Consider the following 7,634-nt stretch of genomic DNA (forward strand, 5'->3'; position numbering starts at 1 on the left):
TCAAAATACTACCACGGGATAATACATCGTGCTGGACGTGGAACCATATGCGTCGATAAGTGTACAAAATCAGCTATAGTATTCCATATGTAAGAATACACAAATAATCTTATATATATATAATATTAAAAAGAGGATGTTTCTTTCAATCCTTCAACCGTCGTGGTCATTTTTCGAAAAAGTCCCTCAAGTTTTCAATAATCAACCCGCAATCCAATTTTGAAGAGAGGGGAGCTCGGGTGGAAAAAGAAGGGAAGAGAGGGGGTTAAATGAGAAAAAGCTTCTCCTTTAAGAGGGGTGACGGTCACCACCGTTGGAGCCTTGGTTCGTCATCCCCTGCCCTCCCTCCGCCACCCTCCTCCCGCCTCCAACACCATCCTCGGGCGGCACGACCGCCCCCTCGCCGACCTGGTATGCGCCGGCGGAGGCGGACTCGATGGGCGACATGGGGCACCCAAGCCGAGGCCCAAGCCGAGGTAGGGTCGCTTACCTAGAAGCAGTCCAAGTCCAGATGAGTGGATCTCCGCTCCGCCCCCAGTCCAGCGAGTAGAACGGAGGAGAACGACGACCCACCCAGGTATAATCCCCACCTCGCCAATTTACAACCGAAATTGCGGGCTTAAAACCTGGGATGCGGGTACGGGTAATGTCACCGAGGAACGGAAGAGGAAGGGATTGGACTAAGTGATGGATCTGGCAAAATCTTCGGGGGAAGCCGTTGTCGCGGCGCAAAAGGTTGTGGAGATGTGCTCAAGGCGGAGGTGGATGACGGAGGCGCGGAAGGGAGGGCGGTGGCGACAGCCTCAGCCTCGGCGTGGAAGTTGCCACGGCGACGCGCGGGGTTGAGGCTGGGCATGGAGCATGCGGTGGACGGGGGCGTGGAGCCTACGGGATGGCCAAGAGTGGCATTGGTGGTCGGCCACTAGCCACGGCCAACCGGATCCACCTCCACGATGCCGACGTCACCGCCCGGTGCACCCCGCTCGTTCTCCTTCCCAGGCCCTTCGCCGACCGTGCACGAGTGGACACCCGAACGCACTCCTCCAGGCCATTGTCGAGCCTAGGATTTGGCCAGCCATGAAGGTATGGTTTCCTTGGATTTTGTGAATGATTTAACGGATTCCTAATCCTAATCAAAATTTGCCTGCAATGTGCAGATCAGAGAGGGCAAAAGTTAATTTCAGTGGATGACTGGCATCGCTTATCATTGATATGGGAGAATCATAATGTAATTGATGCCTAAACCATGAACTGTAGTGGACTACATGAGGGTCTTTCATTTGATGGCCATCAGACTAAGGTAGCAGGTGCCATCGTCATCCAGGATCCAACAACTGATTACCGCTGCCACGACATGTTGTGGCCAGCAACAATAAATCTACCAAAGTCCTTGCGAGTATATGTGAGAATAGTTGACAGGGTAACACTCCTGCTCCTATTTATCTTTCTGTGTCCAGTTGATATATGTGCTAGGCATCCCTCCTAATTTGATTGTTGTTATGTACTGAAGCTGATTAGCTAACCATCCCGATTAATTTAAGTACTTATTTCTTTTTTTCCCTTTAGAGGTTGCTGCTCAGTGCATAGAAAAATATTGGTGTCCTAGCATTTATTATTCTCAAAAGAAGGACTATCAAAGTCTCATCAGTTGAGGCAGGTATGAAAATCTCAGTGCCCATGTGCATCATGTTTCTATGCAATTTTAGTAAAATATTGGTGGCCTAGCATTTAGTATTGCTAAGAGAGTACTTTCCAATGTCATAAGTTTGTGCCTGTTGAGAACTGTCACTCTTCTATCCATGTCACTCTTTTGAACTGTCACTCTTCTATCCATGTCACTCTTTTGTTGCCGCATTTGCTGCACAGTGGCTAACGATGACCCCAGGACCACTCTTTTGGTGGCCTAGCATGTATACTTTCTTGTTGTTAATAATGTGGATCTTGCGTTACATCCAATTTTAAGTAACAAAGGTCTGATGCCCTTGTATTGCAATATTTGATTGGTCTTTCCTCACGATTCCTTTTCTTTGTGATGGAATTGATTTCAGATGTGCATGGCCTAATCGTGTGAAAAATACATCCAAACAATCAAGTTCACCAGCGTGATTACTTTTCTTATTACCGCAATTTAGGTAGTTGTATAGTACAGTATCATAGATGAATAAACATTTGTGGTAGTTCTATAGTACAGTATCATAGATAAATAAACATTTGTGAAGATGCTATGAGAAAAAATAGATCTTTGCTTTTCTTTCCTATCTTATGGATTAAATATGCTTTCTCTCCTGTCTCAGGTGCTCAGTGAACTCCATCTTTTGCTGCTCTCATGGTAGCTATTTGTTACCATGTTAATCAGGTGGGAGAGTGGATTTTGTTCTACACAGCCTGGAGCTACACAATTGAAGTTTGGCACCTTCAAGCTGTTGATATTCAGGCTATATTGGTATGTGCGCTAATGACTGACTTCTATTTTGTTAAGCTTGTCATTTTTCATGGTCTTTCTATTATTTGAATGTATTACATATTATCAGTTGTTGTCTTAGTGTATTAAATGTAGTTTGCTATTTTTTTTAGGTAAATTACATTGAGGTAAATAAATATCATCTGTTGCTCTGGTTTATCATCTCTAACTCAACAGCTTGTTTTCTAGAGAGAATTTTTTTGTTAGTATTGGCCTCCGAACTGATTTTTATTTTTCTTTTCATGAACATGGCAGGATTAGATGTGCTTCTTTTTTACTATATTGATATTTCACCTCTTTTGTATATTCTGTTTAACATTGTTAGTGTTGCAGCAAAGACATGCCGAATTATGTAAAGCAGCAGGCTGTCATCATCAGTCACTTTAGGTGACATTATAATGTATGGAGGCAGCTGATTTCAGTTACATGAGTTTCTTGATTACAGTTCTCTGAACTTGGCAGGCGCATCACCTCTATTACTTTTGCGTTGGGAGATGACTACTTAAGCGTGCAGAAGCACTAGCTGCTTTGATATTTGTCAGGTAATCACCAACCATGTTTTCAGTGCCATGATGATCGATTGTTTAACCATTCATTTCACACTGGTCATGTTGACTAAATGTATTTATCATATTGTTCGTTCTGCTGTCAGCTCTACAAGAACAATGAGAAATCTAGAGCTGTTCTCTCCACAATGATTTTTATTATGTTCTTTCCTGAACCCCTTTAGGTGTATAACTAAGTGATGCTTTTGGAATGATCTGTTAGGATATGCTGAATAGACAAGTTTTGTGCCACTCATTGGTTTAAAATCGCTCTTACAAATTTGTCATCAACCATTGCTACTTTGGGTCCAGCAAGCAGTGTGTTCTTAAATATGAGTGTCTTGCCGATATACATTAATTTGCTTCCTGCAGCTATGAGAAACCAAGTGTTGTCATGGAATTGTGCGGTCGTTTTCTCTTCGTGATGCAACGATCTTTTCCTGGGGTGGCTTGCAAGGGTGTTGCTGCTTTGTGCCTTGACATGGCTGCATCTTCCATCCGCTCAAGTAAAGATAGGAAATGTGGCTCATGGAACGGTTGAGGTAATGCCTTCCAGATCCTTTATGTCTGTGTTGATATGTGCAACAGTGGTAGTCGTGGGAGGCGGAGTAGAAAAATGCAAGATTCCTCAAGCATCAGAGGTCCACCAAGATCTCTTTGATGTGATATGGTCACTGCACGCAACATGTTTGTTGAAATGCCTAGAGGAAGAGAGCCTAACCGACGGTGACTGTTGTTTTTCCCTCTTGGAAGATTCAACATTCAAGGTGTGTAATATTAAAGTATATTGAATGTAAATTGTTTTAGTGTTGATGTGACATAGAATATGGCATTTCGCATTGTGTGAACTTTAAGAAATATACACTATTTTTTATTTTATTTGCATAATGAAATATTACGTAGCATAGCATTAGCATGGGCATTTTACCGTACATATATCTACCTAATATTAAACTGCGGTTGTTTATTCCAACCGTCACGGTTGTTTTGCATTCCAACCACCATGGAATGTCTGGACGATTTTGAAAAAGGTCCTGACCCAAGGTCCAGCCGTTGCTCTGTTCTTTTGTCCCACCCACACAGCGTGCTTGCCGGCGGCGGCTCGAGACGCGCGCAACCGCTCCGTCGCTCGCGTGGCCAACTCTCCTCGCGCTCACCACGCACTACTGCTGCTTGTCCGGGACCTCACACTCTTAATCACGTCCATCCCCTGCATATCCGGAACTAAGGTCTCCACATCTAGCAATTGGGGGTTCAATTTTGCACTTGATTGGAATGATTTGAAGTGGATTGTAGAATGGAGGTGAATGAAAACGAGAAGAAGAGGAGAACACATTACTGCTCATGGCGGCCGGAGGTGCTGTGGCCTATCGCTCGAAGTAGGAACGAGGCTAGGTACGGGGAGGATGAGTGCTTGCCTGGACGATGGCGAGGACGGCAAGATGCGCATCGCCTAGGTGACGGCGAGGATGGGGCAAAATGCGGGTGGCATCGATGGACGAAGAGGCAGTGATTGGCTAGATGATGATGAGTACGGAGGAAATCGAATGGACAGATAGAGCGGAGGTTAAGCAGTGAATTTTTTTGTTTCCATATGTTGGTTCCACGTAATAAACACATGGCATCAAACCACCTACAAATTACTGGCAACATTTTGTGAAGCGAAACTAACATATTAGGAACAAGCGAATAATAACGTGAGAGTAAGTAAGGACCCGTATCAACGGACGGTCATTTCTACTAGTAATCTTATAATCGAGAAAGAAGCCACCAGTGTAAGGCTGTCAACGAGCCGAGCTCGATCGAGCCTGTAGCCTCAAGCTCGAGCTTGACAGAGTCTCGAGCCGAGCTTGAGCCGAGCTTTTAGCGAGTCGAGTTCGAGCGATTTGCGATCCTCGAGCTTTTTTTGCAGCTCTACACCAGTGCCGCGAGACCTGAGCACATCGCAGGCCATGGTCACTGCTGCCACTCGCCCTCGGATCGAGCAGCACCGGTGCAAATGGACCTAACTCACATATCTTTTGCACCTGCATGTATGAGCCGACACAAAATAACGTATTATGCAGTAATGCTTCCATCTTTCTTACCTTAGAAGGAGATCACTTGCTGTCACAGCAACATATCATACAAAACTAATAGTATGGAAGTTTTAGGCAAAAATCAATTTAGATGATTGCGCTTTGCACGTCCTATCGTAACCATCACAATGCATTCCAACAAAGATTGAAATAGTCACTGGAAACTGTACGCTCATAAGCATTTGGTTTTGATAACATCATCGAGTGATAAAAATAATCGTCATGTTCATATGTTTGTTCAGTCTGTTCAGACAAAGCTTACAAGTTGCTTGTAACCACACAAGGCATGAACACTAAATTTGATGGAAAAAAGGACACCAATTTTCACAGGATAGTGGATAAGGGAGGGAAGGTGCACTTGAAATTTTCCAATGATCTATGATCTTAAAAACCATTGTGAATTAGAATACCCAATCATCTCAAATTTTTCCTAGCATCTGATATTTCTCCCATTAGAAAACATATTTTAGTGCATTACTCCTTCCTTCCAAATTGTACCTCGTTTTGGCATTTCTAGATTTATAGTTTTTACTACGTATCTAGATACAGTGTATGTCTAGATGAACAGAAAAACTATGAACCTAGGAATACCAAAACGACCAACAATTTGAGACGGAGGAAGTACATGGTAAATTTATTTGGCTAACCAAACATGCATGCTAAAAAATTAAATGGTATCCTAAAGTTGGCACGAGTTTCATTCCATCACTGCAAATGTAGTTTAACTCAAGTCCTAAAAAAATAGCATAGGAAAGACTCACTCTCTCTGATATTAGTTAGCTCAAGTCCTAAAAAATTACAATCAATAGGTTCTCTCTGATAAATTGAATTTGATCATTTTATCTCACACGAATTCTTTGAAAGAAAACTGACCAATTTTGCTACCACTACGCATCGATGTTGGAAGAAAAACTTTTGTCCAATAAAGATTTGTAACATCACACATCTATGTCCTATTCACGTCAGCTAGGAAGAGAAATAGCTTTGGTTCACTGCTCACCTTAGAGTGAATGCGATTTTCAGTGGGCAGAAAGGTCTGGGTGGTGGCCGACGGTGTCCTGCACTTCCCGCCACTGCGGCTAGCCTCGAGCGCGAGCGCCGACTCATCCAACATGGAGCACCAGGCACCCTACCATCAGATGCTCACCATCCCCGTCGCCCATGGCCGCCCAGCATGCCGAGCGGCACGATGGACACCATATCCATTTGTGCGGGCATTACGTCGAACGGCTTACCTGCGCACGCCATTGTGCGCCCGCTTCTTCTTACCTGCAGCTCCGTCGTTGAAACATGTAAGATGCCTGCGGAGCCGGCTGCCGCTGCCGGCCTCCATGCTCGCGTGGCGACATCCTGGCCGCCGGCTATATGATGTAAAACAAAACTGACTACTACTGCAATGTGACAAGGAATCCAAACTTGCTAATATCCATCTTACAAAATCCTGTGCAAAATTGTAACAGAAAGGGAAGGAGAATAAGCATAATGGCAGAGTGCAGAACCTCAGATCTCTTCATAATCAAAATCAGTGCTCTTCCATCCTAATGTGAATGTACAGCATGCAATGCTCCATTAACCTGACACACTAAAAATATTTTAGCATAAGTGAAATAAATACACCAAACATGTCTGCACTCAACCTAGGACACAGTTTGCAAATTGAAACTTTTCAATACCATAGAAAAAGGAGGGAATGTGGCAAAGTACCTGTACGCTGTATCAGACTGCAGGAACAAGGTTTATTATTTCTGTTATATTGAGTGAATATATTTGTGTTAAAAAGAGTGCATTTGTAATATAAATTTTAATAATCTGCTAGCTTAAAACAATATTATTTGTAACCTACGAATACATCAGCATTGTAACATATTTATCATCTTAAATGCTTATCTAGACTATATAGAATGGAAAGTTAAGCAAAGTTTAATCCTAATTTTTTCCCAACAGGCAGATTGGTCAAAGAACCACAATATCCGATTAACCCTGTTAGACAGTAGATATACGGCCCATGGGCCTGCCCCTAGTGGCTCCCCTTGTGGCCTATATGTATACACTGATTATGTCTATTGAATATTAATCCAAGTATTATACAACCCTAATACTCTCTCATGGTATCACGGGTCGGTTCTCGATCCCGCTTCCGCTAGAGCCGCCGCTGCAGCGCCTCTCGCCGGTGCCCGCCGCGCCGTCGCCGAGAGTCCCTCGCCGGCTCCCCTACCCCTACCCATGGCCGATGACGACGTGCTCTCCGAGGAGGAGCGCGCGCAGCGCGCCGCCGCCGCCGCCGCGGCCGCCGCCGCCGCCGCGGCCGCCGCCAAGGCCGCGGCCGATCGCGAGGCTGCCCTCGATGCGCTCGAGGCCAAGCATGCCGCGGTCCATGCACAGGCTCTCGCCGTCGTCAACATCAAGGTGTTGATCCCCATCACCCTCGATCGCGTCTCCAGCAACTATGATCGATGGCGCAAGGTCTTCCTCGTCGTCCTCGGCAAGTACGCGCTGACCGATCACGTCCTGTCCGATGCCGCCCACCCCACGCGATCCGCATGGGCGCAG

The sequence above is a fragment of the Setaria viridis genome, chromosome 5 (assembly GCF_005286985.2).
Source record: "Setaria viridis chromosome 5, Setaria_viridis_v4.0, whole genome shotgun sequence".
In the NCBI taxonomy this organism is placed as follows: domain Eukaryota; kingdom Viridiplantae; phylum Streptophyta; class Magnoliopsida; order Poales; family Poaceae; genus Setaria; species Setaria viridis.